The 19,101-nt window shown below is 36.5% G+C and overlaps 1 protein-coding gene across 4 annotated transcripts in view; it reads right to left on the bottom strand.

Annotated features, from left to right (window-relative positions):
- The window catches only part of pcdh15b (protocadherin-related 15b), a 235,274-nt gene extending 216,567 nt beyond the window's left edge, over nucleotides 1–18,707 (bottom strand). For all 4 annotated transcript variants that reach the window (XM_081393091.1, XM_081393093.1, XM_081393092.1 and 1 more), the window contains exon 1: nucleotides 18,583–18,707. The gene's annotated coding sequence lies outside the window, so the exon portion shown is untranslated. The remainder of the gene's footprint in view (nucleotides 1–18,582) is intronic.
- Nucleotides 18,708–19,101: the final 394 nt, after the last annotated feature.

Raw genomic sequence — 19,101 nt, 5'->3', positions numbered from 1 at the left:
GTGACAACTAATATTTGGCACTAATTCAAGTGTACATGGTTTTGCAAAGACAAGAAGTGAACCTCCATTTAGAACAGCAAATGCTGCTTGACCAATCTAAATTTGGGTGTGTCTTACCTCTGTTTTAATTTAATGTTACTTTAGATAAGTGTACATGGGAAACCACGGCATGGCCAATCAAAAGCTATGATTAGAGAAGTAATGTTGGTCAGCTTATATCTGTACTAGTGGCCATACCTCTACTCATGTAAACGCAACGTTAAATTCAAGTGTATGCAAGTCCATGGGGACTATACCAAAGTATCTTTGATTGTGTAAGCATGAATGCGACCAATCTCAGGTATATAGCAATTACCTCTGTTTGGTGACCGAAGCTGGCGAGCTTGTGACCGTGAGATCCGCGCTAAACAAGGCGTGAGGACCTCTGAGCTTCCAATATGAACGGGTAAAATATAAGTAAAGAGTTAAATAGAACCACCAAATGTATTGCTAAACTATTATATAATTGACCAATAGCCAATTGGCAATCTAACCTAAATTCGAGGTCGTGATAAAATGGACTCAGATATTAAATGGAGTCAGATAAAAGCTTAAATGGAATTAAATTACTTTGCCACGCAGAAAGACAGTAACACGCAGACACCTTCACCCGTTCTATTGGCAACCTCCACTGGGCCTATTTAGACGGGCTTACAGGGGGATTTAGATGCCAAGTGACCGTTTGATTTTCATCTCTTTGAAAAAATTATTTACCATTTCCCATAAAAAGCAGTCCCAAGACTTTGAAGTTTACTCAAAGAACGTTCTAATTAATTCTGGCATCAAAACAGACAATGAAGCTGGCTGAGTCAATTTCCCCACCATAATTACTCAAGTCATTTTACATCATAAAAATAATAGAAAGTTTGGCTTTGGGGATGTTGCATCAAACTGAAATTCTCTGTAATAACAGCGGGCAGGAAGCATTTGCTGCACATATAACCTTTTCCTTTGAAGTGAGCAGAGAGATAGTGTTTATGATCCTTGTGAGAGACATAACAATCCACAGCAACAAGTGCAGCTTTGAAGTCTGCAACATGTCTAAGGGGTCAAACAACTCCTTCCTGGAAAAGACTCAAAGACCAACCTGTCTTGGCAGGTCTGGATGCAAGGGAAAGATAAGCTTTGGTACAAAGTCAATTTATTTATATTATGACTAATCAGAGGAGAGTCAGAAGTGATTCTTACAATGATACAAGTCTGTAACATCTGAAAGAATTTAGATAATGCAAGCAAATCAATAGTCATTATTTAGATAAGGCTTTAATGAATGACATCAGTGCTCAAAAATACTGATTATTGAGACATGGGACAAAATGGTGCTTCCATTTTATCAGAAATGACAATGTTCTAAACAAGTGTACAATTTCACTTTATTATGTCTTTGTTTTATTGTATCCCCCTGTTTTACAAAGATTCACAGCTGTGTTATAGCTCTTTGTAAAAAACATAATATATTTAGGATTGATTTTTTTTTAACTATAAATCAGTAAGCTCCTCTTCCTGTCATTCCAACAAAGTGGTGTAGGGATGACGAATGTTTGTAAGCCAAAACCTGTAAATGAGTTTAGAACCTCCTGTTCTATCGTCCTGAAGTCAATGGTTTTTTTTAAAGGGTTTTGGTCCAATGCCTGAAATAAGGTCTGTGGTTAACACAAGCTCAAGATATGTTCACGTTTTATTCTTTTATACAACATACAGTACTTCAGTAATAATCCCCTTGTGATTTTTTTAAGCTTAACTTAAAGTCCCCCTCTAGTCAATAATTGTATACCTTAAAACTAATCTTTGATCACCAAAATGACATATTTAAACGTTTTCCTTGAAAAAAAAGTTTTTCATGCCTTAAAATAGCTTGAATGTACTGTTTAAATTTCATAATAAAATGGACAGACTTTTAAATCTGAGAAACATTCATTCAGAGGTTGTCGGGACATTAAATATCATCACACAGAACAGGTAAACTCATCTACTCACTAGTTCACATTTACATTATGTTTATAATCGCTCTCTTGCCAACTATTCTAACTCAAACTTTTAGGGTTAAGTAAGGTATTTTAAATGCATTTTAAATAAAGACTGAAAGAGTTGTAAGAAGTGTAGTGATCATGATGTAGGCTAGTTCTTTTGTAGCCTATAGCTTTTTACTTCTGGCGATCGTATTTATGCTTCAAAATTCAAAAAAGTTGATTTGTGAAGATGATCACGATGAACAAAACATGAAAGAATCATAATTTTTTGTTGGCCATAGGGCTTACAGTATCTACCTAAAAGGAAAGGAAACTTTCTGTTTGGATGGCAGTGTTGACATCATGATTGTGCACAACCGTTAAGCTTGTGTGATTTTGTGTAGCTGATAACAGGTGAAATGTGGAAAGGGCATTACATTACAGTTGACTGAAAATGTGACGATACCAGCATTTCTGTAGTACCGGCGGGTATATTCGTTGCCCACTAATAGGCAGCTGCTTTAAGTCGCTTCCGTGTTTTTATCTAAGCGCGGGGCTCCAGACTAACTTTTTTACGTGGAGCACTGTCTGTAGCCGATATAGATATACAGTATATAGGGTCTGTGTATATTAAACTGCAAAAAGACTATTTAAATATTAACCCTGCATGTTCTGCTTGTCTCTGTGTGAATTAATGGCGCAGACGCGCGCTTTCATTTAACGTCACCTCACACACACACACACACTGAAGCACGAGAGACGCTTGCGCTGTTTTCAGTCTCTTGCCGATATGATGACATGATGAAATTCATCTCCAAAGCCACTCTGAGTGTCACTTCATGAGCATTTTACCATTTAATGTGAGAAAAAACTATCGTCATATCATACACACACAGAAACTCAAAGGTCTTCACGGCAACCCGTCAAAATAAAAGTTCGGTAATATTTATTATTTTTTTTTTATTTATATATATATTATTATTTTTATATTATTATTATTATTATTTTTTTTTCCTTCTTTAATTAATTAATTTAATGTAGTTTTTATATACCCTTTTATTTAATCATACTATGACAGACAAGGCCAGAGGACAGAGAAAACAAGAGAGAGAAAGAAGAGAGAGAGGAAAGACAAAAAAAATAAAATAATAATAATAATAAAAAAAATGATAATAAAAATAATAAATGATAAAAATAAAGAATAAAAAAAAAGGTTGTGGAAAAAATCAACAGAGAGGGGGGAAAGAGAGAGAGAAAGAAGGAAAATGGGGGGAAAGCGAGGAAAAAGACAAGAAAAAAAAAACAAGGAAAACACAAAAAAAAACAAAAAACAGACAATTTGCTTCGATACCTGCTGACAAAAAGAGAAAACAACAGAAGACACAACATCAGAGAAACTGTAGCAACAACCAACATCTGTATGAATCACAATACATTCTAATAGTTAAATGTTATTGAGCAGCACACATAACTAATATTACAAAATAAGTTTTGAAGCAACAGCAAATCAAGACAATGTGTGTCTGTGAGCACCTGTTTTTACACCAATGTGAATGCTTGAGTGTCCACCTGTATGTGTGAGCGTGCTTGGCCCCCCAGGACACGGGACCCCCAGGGGGTCAATCGCAGGGACAACCGCGGCCCCCACCCAGAAAAGTGCAGAGGAGAACCCGAAGGTGGGACCCCTGACAGCCACAGTATAGACGCCCCAGGGTGCCGTGACGGCAAGCCCGCAGGCTCCGCCGGCAGCCGACCACACAAGGGCAGACCGGCCTCTGGGTCCGGAGATTCAAGGGATATTTTTAAAAAAAAAATAATAAATATTAGAGAATCAAAAAAAAAAAAACATTTAAAAAAAAAATAAAAGTTCGGTTTAACTTGAAGAAATTGACAGAAATAATTAGGCTACTGTACAGATTTAGCTACGTCTCCATGGGATTTTGTATAAGCAATATTTACGTTTAAACAGCATGTAGTCTTTAATGCTTGTATGTATTATTATGATTAGCATAATAAATAAAGTAATTGAATTGAATTTAATATGTTTTTCAAATAGTTAAATAAAATAGAAAAATAGTTCCAACAGATTTTGCTGTGGTACCGAAATTGGTACCGAGAACCGTAAAATTTCAATGGTATTGGTTCCGACTACTGGAATTTTGGTACCATGACATCCCTTTGGAAAACATTCTGAAATTGAGTTCACTCCAGATCCACTCCTGGTTTTCCCAACACCGTGGGTCTACCTTGTTCAATAGATGGGGCTGAGGATCATTACTGGTTTTTAATAAAAGTTGCATGTTATTTTTGTCAATATTTATAAATAATATTTGACATGACAGTACACTTTTTTCCTTTTTTTTTAATTTGGCTATGTTGATCCATGAGCAGATGATGAGCAGACCCAAACAAAATCTGTGTAGTACCTATACTGATTGACATTGTGAAAATCTTCTGAATTGATTTAAACATAATAAAATGTGTTAATGGGAACTGAGAGGACAACAGTTGTATTGGTAGCTGAAAGTATAATCAAGAATTTAGCCTAAACTTTAATAATATCTAATAAATAATCATGAACATAAATAAGAAAACAAAAAATAAATATTTAAAAAAATATTTAAACATTAATAGCTATTTAATATTTAATAAATAAAATAAAAAAACATGTGAAACATATGTTTAGAGCAGGGGTGTCAAACTCATTTTCACTGAGGGCCACTTCAGCATTATGGCTGCCCTCAAAGGGCCGGTTGTAACTGTAAGACTTTTAAAATGTTAATATATTGTCTCTTTATTATTACTTATTTAAGTTACAAATATTGTATATGCATTTGCAGGGATGTTTCTAGGTTTTAAAAACATCAGGGGATGAGCCCGAAACATCAGGGGCTGGGTAATAATGATTTGATACAGAGAATAACGTATATTGTATATATGCAGGGGCAAACTGGCTAAAAAATTCAGCCCTGGCACTGTAGCCACACTGCACACATTACAACACAGTCATGCGTATTCAAATGTGAGGTAGTTAGGGGGGTTCGGGGACATGTTCCCCCGATAAAATTTGGATTTCTCGGACCTACATGTGCATTTTAAGGTGTTTAAAGGCCCAAAAAAATTGGATAACAATAGCTTTAAAAGCATGTCAATGGGCAGTAGCATAAATTATTTGTCAAGCAGATTCTTAAAAATGAGAATGAGGAAAAATGTTGCAATGAATGATCCACACTACAAAATGGAAATGCAGAATGTTTCTGCTTATTGTTGACAATACACAATCACATATTCCAAACAGGAATGGCCTTAAATGAGAAATCTTTCAAGGATTATTTTGCATAGATGTTACATTTCAATCAAAAACCAGTGCAATCTTTATGTGTCCAGAGGCAAATGAGCAATTTATATTAGCATTAAAGATTGGTTTCAGCAACTTGTTTCTTTCCTCAGTTAATCAATGTTTTTGGCACTAATCAGTTTAAAGTTCAATTGTTCACTCATAAAGACAGTCACTCACTTACTGACAGTCACTTAATGATGCAAGTGGCGCAAAGCAAACACAGACAAGCGGAGTGATACAAATGGTGAAAAGGCTAATACTGGTACCTATATTAAAATAATATAAAATATCAATATACTATTCTTCAATCAGTTCTATGCAGCAGAATCAGATTTAACAAAATAATTTTTTGACCAATTATCAAAATAAAGTATAGTCCTACAAAGCTATTTTTATCAGAGCATGAGCAGAGCAGGGAGAGAACCAGTGAACGAGAGGATCGTGATTCGTGTAATTTTACCAGTGTTGACCTGCACGGCTATACACACCATGTTACAGCACAGTAGTGCTATTTGTGCTAAAGAAACAAGTCCAGAGAAATTTCATGTCGGTACGTTTTTTTTAGCGGACTTTGCCTTTCCGGTGAGCGTGAGCAGAGCTCGCAACACACACACACACACACACACACACACGGAGGTTGCTTGCGGAACATTGAGCAGAACGCGCTGTGAACACGGAGCGGAGAGCACAGCGCGCACACACAGCGGAACGCGCTTTTAAGTTATGCATCTTCGGAAGCAGACACGCACGCAAAGTCATAAAACACGCTGAGCCAGAGTCAAACCATCGCCGAACACGGAGGGGCGCGGCGGCTTTAGTATCTTTCGGCCAAAAACCGAAAATGTTATTTTCGGCCAAAATTTGCAGCAGCCTAAATTTCGTTGCATCCCTAATTACCCATATGCTCTCGCGGGCCATATAAAGTAATGTGGCGGGCCGGAATAGGCCCGCGGGCCTTGAGTTTGACACATGTGGTTTAGAGCATTACAAATGAGTTCTGCAGGTACAAATTCATATGGGTATGGAAGCTTGTTTCCGCCACAGAATAAAACATTTTAAAAGATAATTGTGACATTTTATCTCACAATTGCAAGTTTACATCTCGCAATTCTGACTTTATTTCTCAGAATTGCGTGATATTAAGTCACAATTGCGAGTTATAAAGTCAGAATTGAGTGATATAAAGTAGAAATAGTGTTATAAAGTCAGAATTGTGTGATATAAAGTAGTAATTGCGTGTTATAAAGTCAGAATGTAAACTCACATTTGTGAGGAAAAAAAGTCAGAATTGTGGGATAAAAATTCGCAATTACCTTTTTTAGTTTTTATTCTTTATTCTGTGGTGGAAACAAGCTTCCATATATGGGTCTGCTAATAAGCAAAGGGAAGAAAAAACTAACTTGGTTGAACAAAAACATAATTGCAATTTTTCATTCTGTGACCTATTTTTGTCCCAGTATTCAGATTCAGTGACACAAATAAATCATTAGACGTCATTGACAGATATACAGCATGAATGGAAATAAGTTCATTTGCAAATATAAACTACTGACATGAGCTGAATGAACATCAGCTGAGAACAAGCTAGTCTTTGGCATCTGTAATACAATCTTGACAGATTCCCTTCGGGTATCAGGACATGGCTTTGCAAAACGTACATAGGTTATTTTGAAAAAGTAATCGCAACAAAAATATAACTTGTTGTGATCCAGACATCAAATCAAAACGGCAAATCCAAAGATACTTGACTGAAAGATCCAATGCAGAGAGAAAAAGAGACAACCATACAGAGAGAGAAAGGGAGACTTTCAAGCCTTTCGAATTGTACAACATCAAAACCCTCAACACCGAAGTTGATCATTGCACTGCCATGCTCGCTGACTATCATTATGAATGGTCTTTGTTCTTTCAAACTGAAAGAGTCTTTGGAGACATGAATGTAATTTCATCCTCTGTTGTCAGGACGGAAGCATATCTCTCCCCTGCGTTCCTCAATACAAAGGTCTTCCTCAGGACAATCAATGAGAGATGCTTCAGCGCTACGCTGTGAGAATGCAACGGATTGACGGCAGACACAATATGTCAAGGGGCGAGTTCTATAAATGCGTTTCCTTCGAAATTTTTTTGGTTTCGAGAAATTTCATGAAACTAAGTGCAGGCTTTTGTGTGCAGTCTTACAATCATTGCACAATAAGGCTGCAGGCCTCCAATAAGCTAATGGTCTAGAACAGCGCTCTCTAGTTCAATCCTAATCTTTCAGAGTAACTGAGACAACACCTGCTTGACTGTGTAAAGGCTTATCAGAGCCACAATTTCACAAAGAGGGGCTGAACATATGCTGCCTTCAAATCACGTCAGAATACTTGCATTTATGAGATGAGTGCACATGAGTGCTACCAGTTACCACTAGGCAACCTTTATTTACAGTTTTTCTCAATCGATTTGGCTCAATTCTTCTCAAACAATAATTTCAAAGATCTCTGAATGTGATGTGTTTCTTGTTCATATCAGATTTTAATGTCTAATTGATTTTGCACATGTGTGTAAAATAGTCAGTACAATTATTGTCTAGAATTTGCACAATGACTTAATGCACATGGTGTATTGGTCTAAACTGAAAAGTTGTTTCTCAAAGAAATTGTCAAACTCTTCACAACCTCTAAACATTCTTTCATCGAAAATTGTCAAAATGTCAGTTCTCAAAATCTGCTAGACATGTTATGTCCCATAAATATTTATGACATGGAATGTTTGCTAAATTGGCAAATGGCCTACAATCTTATCAATCAGCCAATCAAGAGCAATATGAAGATATGAAAGAAGATGTATGTTAGAGTATGGAAGCTTGTTTCCGCCACAGAATAAAACATTTTAAGAGATAATTGGGACTTTTTATCTCACAATTGCGAGTTTACATCTCGCAATCCTGACTTTATTTCTCAGAATTTCGAGATATAAAGTCAGAATTGCGTGAAATAAAGTCGCAATTGCGTGTTATAAAGTCAGAATTGCGAGATATAAAGTCAGAATTGCGTGAAATAAAGTCGCAATTGCATGTTATAAAGTCAGAATTGCGAGATATAAAGTCAGAATTGTGTGAAAAAAAGTCGTAATTGCGTCTTATAAAGTCAGAATTCTGACTTTTTTTCTCGCAATTGCGACTTTATATCATGCAATTCTGACTTTATAATATGCAATTGGGAGATATAAAGTCAGAATTGCGTGAAATAAAGTCGCAATTGCGTGTTATAAAGTCAGAATTGCGAGATATAAAGTCAGAATTGCGTGAAATAAAGTCGCAATTGCGTGTTATAAAGTCAGAATTGCGAGATATAAAGATATAAACAATTGTGACTTTATATCATGCAATTCTGACTTTATAATACTCAATTGGGAGATATAAAGTCAGAATTGCATGATATAAAGTCGCAATTGCGTGTTATAAAGACAGAATTGTGAGATAAACTATTCCGAGGTAAAAAAAGAAAAAAAAAGTCTGAGAAAATATGTCAGAATTGCGTGAAATAAAGTCGCAATTGCGTGTTATAAAGTCAGAATTGCGTGATATAAAGTCGCAATTGCGAGAAAAAAAGTCAGAATTTTGACTTTATAACACGCAATTGCGACTTTATATCTCGCAATTTTGACTTTATAACACGCAATTGTGGATTTATTTCACGCAATTCTGACTTTATACCTCGCAATTCTGACTTTATAACACGCAATTGCGACTTTATTTCACTTAATTCTGACTTTATATCTCGCAATTCTGAGAAATAAAGTCAGGATTGCGAGATGTAAACTCGCAATTGTGAGATAAAAAGTTGCAATTATTTATTTTGTGGCAGAAACAAGCTTCCATATTAGAGAAAGACATAATAGGGTGTGTAAAAATGAACAAGCAACTAAGAATTTTCCATTTACAAATTTCTGCAAAAATAAATGTACAGTATAAATGTCCAATTTCTTTTTGTGTACTGTAGTATTGACCTTTCAAGTAAAATGTATTGTCTGGATCTTTATCTAAAAAGCTCAGTGTGATCCATAAGAGCATTCAGGTGGACAAAAGTGACATTCTAGTATAGTATAAAGCAGTTAGTGTCAACAAAAAAGTAGAAAATGAACATGACATTTGTATATAACAAATTTCTTGTTATATTGTATATTTCCATGGTGAAAAACACCTAAACATATTGACAAGTGTGGCTCAAACGATGACAAAAACACTTTTGATTTTGAACTTACTGACACAATAACTAGGTTTTGAAGCATGAATTAAATGTTTTGGGTGAGTTTTGAAAACTACGTTTTGCAGACATGCAATAGAGTTCAGATGTTCAAGCAAACAGTTGTGACAATTTAACTTATAGTTTAGAAAATGTTAAGACTGTTTCATAAAATGTGCCTTAATGCATTTGAGAAAAACTGTATGCCCATGTATTGGATGGATGGATGGATGGATGGATGGATGGATGGATGGATGGATGGATGGATGGATGGATGGATGGATGGATGGATGGATGGATGGATGGATGGATGGATGGATGGATGAATGGATGGATGGATGGATGGATGGATGGATGGATGGATGGATGGATGGATGGATGGATCCCATTTTTTTTTATTCCTGGCAACAAGCAAGACAAAGTGTGAAAGCACTTTCAGTAAAGAACTGTGGGTAATGCTAAAATCAGTCCGTCTCAATGCTGAACTGAGTGGGCTGGGATTCTGACAGAGATCAGTAAGGTAATGGGCCACACTGAACCTGTCAACATAGGTAATCCATTACACTCCTCTCAGTTTCACTGACTGTGGAACAGTACACCATTACTTCAGCCACACGCCAGCTAGAAAACAACGGTCAGGACATAATGAGGCAGGGGCGAAATGCAGTGTGATGGAACTGCAGGAGGCAGTGATTTATTCTGCCATGAGGAAATTAACATACCATTCAACCACTGTTGACCACGCTAGATAGCTTTGCGTAGCTGTATTACAGGTACATGTATACAAGTTTACATGGATAGTTCATAAAAACAAATTTCTTACATTAAACACATCCTTGTTGAATAAAATGTTTTGTTGTTGTTGTTGTTGGTTTATTAAATCTCACCTTTTGAACCTTTTTTTTAACATTGATAATAATTAGAAATGGTTCTTGAGCACCAAGTCAGCATATCATAATGATTTTTAAGGATCATATGACACTGAAGACTACCGTAATGACTGCTGAAAATTCAGCTTTGCCATGACAGGAATAAATTACATTTTATAATATATTCAAATAGAAAAGAGATTTAAATTTTAATAAAATTTCACAATATTACTGTTTTCACTGTATTTTTTTATCAATTAAATGCAGCCTTGGTGTGAGCATGAGACTTCTTTCAAAAATATGAAATATATCATTTTAATTGTTCCAAACTTTTGACCAATATATATACAGTAGTGGCCAAATGTGATGTCTGAAGGGGATATTTTGATATTTGGGGAAGTAAACTATCAAAAATGGAAAAAATATTGTTTTAATATTTTATATATGAGGGAAGAACAACACTAAACTTTGTTAAGGCATTTATCTGACAAAATGATTTGTCAAAACAACACAACACACACACACACACACACACACACACACACACACACACACACACACACACACACACACACACACACACAATCGTGTATTATGTTATTTTTAACATGATAAAGTCCTGAAAAATGATTTGTCATATGTTCAGAGTGACCATGACTGTCAGACTTTTAAAATAATGAATTTTTGAATGAACAGTTCTTGAAAGGCCTGATCTTGCCAAGGGTGTTTTACTGTCCATTAGGAGAGTGGCTGAAATCAATCATCTTTCATTATCTCTGGTGTGAGGTAATCAGGCAGTGTGTATTCTTAGAGAGGGGGACGTCATCTGCTACGGCAAATGAACAAAAATAAGTCTTTCCTCTGGCTCATGACTTATTCTCTGTCTATTTGCCTTGTGATGAGTGACGCTTCTTGAGCTTATATCCTCTTTGAAGTAAAACTGTTTAGCCTATGAATGAGGATAAATTATTAACGGGTTTTATCTACATTTGCTGATATTTTCCTGTCATTCAAAAACACAAGAACCTATGAGTTACTGGCTCTGAGATGAGGAATCAAATGAATTGAGTTTGCCACAAAAGAACGTTTATGGTCAAATTATTTACTTTTTTCCATTCTGTGATCAATAGTGTAAAATAAGCAGGGTATGTGAACCAGTGTGAGCCCCTCAAACACAAGCTGAATTGATTATTTCCTCGCTTCATTCTGTTCCTGAAAGTATTCATAGGATAATTTCCACAGATGTTTCAGTTCAGCATGCTAAAAGGAAGGATGAAATGGGAAAATTATGAAAATGGCTTCAAACGGACTTCTTTTCCATTACAGAACTAAACAGGTCACTAATGCAAATCTAAATTCCCTGCATAAAAAACAATGGGAAAACCCATCTTGGTAAACTAATGGAAGCGTGTAATCTCCAATCTCATCTGTTTTTTTCGTGGTTTTTTTACTGATAACTGATTTAGTTACTACTCATCTAAGAGAGACATTATTAACCATTCCTACAAAAGAACATAATAAATCATGCTGATTCATTATATCTAGTCAAATGTTGCAGTACACATGGAGAGAAAGACAGACTCATTAATTTGTACACCCTTTTAGGCTCAAAAGACATAAGCATGGGTTTATGACTTATTATATTTGGATGTCACCCAGACAAACAACTGTGTAATAATGCATGCAAAGGATTTAAAGATGCATCCAAGCACATTATCTGTAAATTAAAGCAATAGTTCACTTAAAAAAAAATCTGTCATTATTTACTGACTCTCTTGCTGTCATTGATGCAAAACACCATTAGCTCCATGTGTGTATGGCATTTTGAAATTCAGAATGAGAATAATATTTTCATGGTAAGAGTTTTGGAAACACTCCAAACACTCCAGGTTCCATTTGTTAACTTTAGTTGCATTAACTAGAATAACAGTAAACTAAAGATAACAAGTGGAACCTTATTGTAAAGTGTTACCAGATTTTCAGTGAATAATGATCTTGTGGCTTCAGACGATATGGAATATAATGCATAACTTGTACTGACATCTCTAATGACACTTTTAACACCATTATATGGGGGGGGGGGGGACAACGTAAACAATCGTAACATTTTTCCATTTTGTGTTCCATGAAAAAAATACAGGTTTGGAAAGACATGAAAGAAATTCACCAACAAATGAGAAATTCAGTCATTAGTTACTCACCCCGATGATGTTCCAAAAGCATAAGTCTGTTGATTCATCTTTGAAACACAAATAAAGATATTTTAAATTAAACCTAATAGATCTCTAGCCCTCCAATCAAAGTCCATTCCACCAAAACTTTTACGACTCAATAAGAGATCCTAAAATAAATACTTTATGAATCGAGCGGTTTAATCCGACTGCAATGTCGTCTGAAGTGGCACAAACACATAATATGATGAACAGATCTAATTTAGGCTTCTATTCAAATGTAAACAATGATCAGTGAACATTCATTGAGCACATCAGCAGATCAACAGAAGCTCAAATATTCTTGCTTGACAAGCAAGCAAGGTTGAGCTTCAATTAACTGTATTTGATGAGCTCTATGTCTGTGTGTTGATATGTGTTCATTTGTGTTTCAAAGATGAATAAAAGTCTTTTGAGTTTGGCTGAACTACCCCTTGAAAGTGAGTAAATAATGACCGAGTTGTCATTTTGGGGTGAACTATCTCTTGAAATGCATGTGAACAAGTACATGGAAGTATCTTTTATCAAATTTTCCTTGGATTTTGAGCTTGTGACCTGCAAGGGTAGCACAGAAATGAAAAGAATCTATAAATATCAAGCTCAAATCTGACATAAAACCCACTGAACTTCTACAAGCTGAAAAGTATTTAGTCTGGAGAAAGACATGTGGTCCTCAACCCTTGACAGAATTCAGCCCAAGAGCAAATGTAAAAGCCACTGAGGGTTCTGTCAGAGGTCGACCTCCATCAGAGGGTCAAAACCCTCTCACTTTTTCCCCTTCCAGGTTTTGCCAACCCCAGACGGGTCATTTCTTTCTAATGACAAGCTCACTGTATCCCACAAGCCCTCCGCGGTGCCGCCGCCTCCTCCAGCCAGTGTTTAGACCAGGTGGCCGAGTTGAATTGGAGGGACGAACGTCCCTGAGTGTCTGATTACAGAGGCCCCATTTGATGAGGGTGCTCCGGCTAAATGAGCATTTATTATGGTTGCCTCGGAGCAGGATAAATCCTATTAGCCAATGTCTTTAATGAGACAGCCAGAGACAGTGAAACAATGATGGGCAGCCTAGCAATGAATCAACCCACGCAAACCAAGACGTTTGGGGAGGGTACACTGAGATATGCAGGATCATAAGCATGTAGGGCATACTGTAGCTATGGATGCAATGGATGCTTGGCTTTTGGCCAAATTGGCAATTTCAAAATAGCCAGCGTGAATATGCGCACTAAGAACTGATGCTATATTGTGAGGAAATTATGTAGTAATATTCTTGTCAGTGGAGGAAATGAGGATAGGTTTGGATTAGCTCATTAACTCTTTCCCCGCCATTGATGGAATTTTCTGTAATTTGTGAGACAATGCTTCCCTGCCATTGACGGAATTTTCCGGCTTTCCGTGTTTTCACTGTTATATGGTAGAAGGCGCTATGACTAGAGATGCACCTATCCACCGGCCAGGGACCGCAATTGGACGATTTTCCACATGATCGGCCCGGCTCGGTAACTGGACGGTCAGTATCATGTTTTTTCGATTACGAGCTGGTCTGTTTTGTTGCCAGCGGCACAGGCAATCACGTCAGCTGTGCGTTCTCACTCTCTTCTCTCCTACGACAAAGTGACACACACCAGCCTCTTCTCACTCAGTCGTCTCCTTCACTCCAGTAAAATAGTGCTTGAATTGCGAATAGTTTTACTAATTCCCGCAGGTTTCGCGCTCACACTAAAAACGTGCACTACTGATCTGTATAAGTGGTGCGCACAAGCCGCCTCTCAAACAGCCTTTGAGTCGCAAGTACTGAGTAGCTTACTGCACTCAAATGACCAATTACACAAAAAAAAAATGGTTAAAATGCCAGTATTGGTGAGTATTCAGTTAAACACAGTCAGTTTTGGAACCTAGTTAGTTACGCAAGTTATAACGCAAGTTGTGTATCAGTATATTGGATCCGTGCATACAGAAAGCTCTTAAAGTGACAGCAGTCTAAATTTCCTGCTGCTGTCTGTCATGTTAATCAAAGAACAAAAGACAAAGAAAATTACTCTCCGCTGTTGACTGAATAACTTTTGTATATCTACTTGTAAGCATTAATCTGTATTTAATTTTTACAATGAAGACTATTGTACATTTGATTACTTTAATTTCTGTATTACCTGAATATACTGTATACCCACCAGGAAAAACTTAAAGCCGCGTTTATTGCATATCTCTCTTTATTCTATTGCATTTATTTATTTCATTATAATTTTGCATTGAAGAAAGGTAATTTTTTATTTGTATATGCTGTCATATATATCATATATGCTATTCTTTGAAAGAAAATCGGAATCGGCAGGTCACACTTACAAAAACATCTGAATCGGTCAAGAAAATCTCTAGCTATGACACATCTTCTGAAAGAGAGAGAATCTCCGGATCAAAACACATGTGAAGAAGCAGAACATATTTAACAGTTATAGCTGCTATAGCATAAGCGATAGTATAATGTAAACAGATGCATCTGTAAAATAATGCCATCATGAACATTAAAAAAGAAGACTGCCTAACGTTATCACATGAAATGTCGACGCAGGATGAGGTATAGGTCTGTGAAGCTTTGGAAGTGTTGATGGACACGATATAATCTATCTATGTTTTGATCATCATTCTGAATCCGATGCAGACGTAGTCTTTGACAAAAATGTGATTTTCTTAGCTTTTTGCTCAAAATGTTTTTTATGCAACTTCAAGTGTTGATAAAAAAAAGAATGCGTGAAGCCAGAATAAAAAGTTTTTTATTGTTTAAAAGCAGTGAGTTTGTTATTTTGTTTGATATATTACGTTCAATAAGTCATACAACAAAATCGTCTGGAGGCTGCAACGCATTCTCAGCAATTTCAAAAATGCTGGAGCTAGCTAGCAATTTTTTTTTTTAAGTTGGCGGGGAAAGAGTTAAATACACTGAATTTAATTTACACTATTACACTGCCCTCTAAAATGTTTGATTCTGATAGGTCAGTTGCGAAATTCCGGAGTCATTTATTACCCAATAATCACCGTTGTCAATAGCAATGCTGTATAATGACCACTCTTATGGGTATTTGGGACCAGCACTTCCTTCATGTCTTTCGTATAACACACTCTCTCTCTCTCTCTCTCTCTCTCTCTCTCTCTCTCTCTCTCTCGTTTTCCTAAAATGCGCCATCTTGCGCCTTAGTTAATGACTGTATATACAAGAAAATAAAACTGGAGGACTTTAGTACTAATAGTAGCTCTATGGTAATGTTGTTGAAGTGTTCATCTTGTTGCTAGCACAATTGCTTTGTACATTATAAGATAATAAACAGGAAGATTTTAAAATGTTATGCATTTCATGTCCTCAAATGATATGATACGACTGTAAATTATCAGTCTTCATTTGTCTAGGCTCAAAGCTGCTTGCTAAGAACTGTTTTTTTTTTCATGGAAGCTTTGCGTTTACTGAGCTAATAAAATATTTCAACTCGAATCAATATTTAGTGTATAATTATTTACTTGTGTGGCAAGCAGCCGTGTAATAAGCAGGAAAATGTACATCCAGATAGTTGTTATCGCAAAAAAAATAAACCCCTTCAGGTTTATACGAGACTTGATAGCTCTTTCTGGGTTTATTTTGTGCTGTACCAGCTGGATGTACATTATCCCTAACATATTCTTGTCACTGGAGGAAATGGGGATTAGGTTGGATTACCTCATTAAACACATAGTATTTAATTTACTGTAAAACCCACCAGCACATGTCTACTTCTGTAAATTTTTAAAAGGGGCAAACACGGCGTCATGGTAATAGACCCACTGGGTGACTCACAAGCTGTTGACCTAACCTGCGGCACAGAGACAGACACCATCACAAATAACAAAGGAGTTGAGGAACATGTGGTGGGGGTCAATAATTAATGAGGAAAGGAGGGGTAGACGCCATACGTGCTCCAGAAGAGGTTATCAGAAGACCAGCATCACTTTATTGTGTTCACTTTAGTGATCTTGCAGTTCCACATCAGCTCCTTCTATATGGTCTAACTTTGGAATTCATCACTGGTGTCAGATCACACTTACTTATCTAGAGGAACACTGAGATGGGGACATTCCCCAGAGAGAAATTATATTGTTCATATATATATATATTTATATATATATATATATATATATATATATATATATTATATATATATATATATATATATATATATATATATATATATATATATATGTGGAAGGGGTCACAAAAGTGCTGCAAAAAAATAAACAATAAAATAAAATAACAACTGTACAAGTACAAACCTAGTACAACTCCACAACTCTACTACCATCAGATTCCATAAAAATTCAATAACAAACAAATCAAATTGTTAGTTAAAAGCTTGTCCAAAAATATGAGTCTTTAAGTGTTTTTTTTAAAGATTCCACAGAACTCATAGTTCTCAGAGCTAAAGGGAGCGAGTTCCAGAGCTTTGGAGCCACAATACAAAAAGCACGGTCACCTCTTGTCTTAAGGCATGTTCTGGGAACAGTTAAAAGATCTTGGCCTGAAGACCTCAGAGACCGACATGGAGTATGCATATGTAATAGATCCTGGACGTAAGAGGGTGCTTGACCATGCAAGGCTCTGAAAGTAATGACCAAATTTTTTAAATGTACTCTAAAACCAACAGGAAGCCAATGAAGGGCCTTCAGCACAGGAGTAATGTGTAACCTCCTGCTGGTCCTAGTCAAAAGCCTAGCAGCTGCATTTTGTACAACTTGCAGTCTATCTATAGAAGATTTATTCAAACAAGTGTACAGTACATTGCAATAGTCCAACCGTGTAGAATTAAAGGCATGAACAAGCATCTCCATCTCTTTTTTGGAAACCATAGATCTAATCTTAGCAATGTTCCTGAGATGGAAAAAAACAGGTGCGAACCACAAACTTAACATGACTGTTAAAACACATCGATCTGTCAAAAATGACACCCAAAGAAATGTTTGAGTTCATATTGATATCAGATTTGGACATTATATTGAGATTATCTTTTTGGTTTCTTCTCTTTTGAATGCTGGTCGATTATAATTCTGACATGATCTAGTTATGTCAAGGAACAACTTAAATTTATATGTTTTGAATGTTCTCTTCATGTGGTAATACCTAAAGTGGTTTCTTTAATATGACTAAATCAACTAAACTACAGTAGGTTACACATACAGAAGTCATTTTTCAAGGGTCAAGTCAGGTTGAAATAGCTCCTTAACAACTGCACATTTTCACCTTTTTTTTTTTTTTTTTTTTTTTCTGTAGACAGATCATTTTCATTAACACTAACAACATAATTTACCATTACCGTTCCTTATAAAAATCTAGCATGATCACCAAAACGCCATAGTTACAATTGTTACAACTGTAAAACTGAAATAAGTTCATAGCCATCATTGTCATAAAGATAAATTAAAATGAGAGTGTTGTTTAAAAGCGATCTGATCTTAATTGTATTTAACAATAACTGTATTATATTGTGTATGCAAGTCAAACTTTTCATGCGTTCGGATCTTATGTTTTAGACTGTTGTCAATGTTTGAATAAGTCTGATCAATTTCTCTTTTACTTTCGTTAAATGAATTAAACGCGGGGGCAACAGATTGCGGGAATGTGCGGCGTAATAGGATGAGCAACATACGGTAATCCGGAATCCTTTAGACACATCCCTCTTGTCAGGCTGGAAAACTGTGCCAGTCACTGTACCAAAACCACTTGCCGGTTTTCATCAATAAATCTTCTAAATGCATTTGCTAGCATGTCAACGCGTCTGACTCCTGTGAGAAATTCACAACATGTCCAGACGCCGTTACGCGCCAAGAACCGAGATTCTATTCACATCACACGCAACCCGAGACCCAAATGTGATTCAGTCAGTGCAGTCGACCCACAGAGAAATAACCCCCTCTCTTATTTCTACTCACCTCTTCATCCAACGACTTGTCAACCATCGGAATAACAATCCAAAAATCGGGTCGCTTTGCGCGCGAAGTGTCACTAACTTTCCTTGACGCGCTACTGCGCAGCGATTGAAGAAGCGCAGAAAGTCTTACCGCGTGAGTTGTAAAGCCATGCAAATCCTCCTCAGACGGCTGGAGAGTATCAGAAACTCCTCAGTGCCGAACACATCCCGAGCAGTCGGGTTTAGGAGCTCTGCTGCCCTCTGTCTTTAATTCACTCCCGAGGAAAGCGAGGATTCCCACACAGAGAGAAAATATCACGAAGTTGGGTGGCAATGCGATCTAGCCTCTGAGGTCTCATCCGCCTTAATGGCAGCCATCTATTTTGAGAGCTCAAATTGGTGAATATGCACCTGCCTTGGCGTGGGAGTAATCTTATTAGAGTGTGAAGAGCGCACAGCCACCCACATGAGAGGGAAAAAACACACAAATGATATCTCTTTAAAATCTCAAATGCTACTACCAATGGGAGAACAATCGGAG

This window comes from Scardinius erythrophthalmus, assembly GCF_964197995.2.
Source record: "Scardinius erythrophthalmus genome assembly, chromosome: 18".
Classification (NCBI taxonomy): Eukaryota; Metazoa; Chordata; class Actinopteri; order Cypriniformes; family Leuciscidae; genus Scardinius; species Scardinius erythrophthalmus.
Note: the sequence above shows the minus strand (reverse complement) of the source record. Positions and strands in the feature narration are given on the sequence as shown.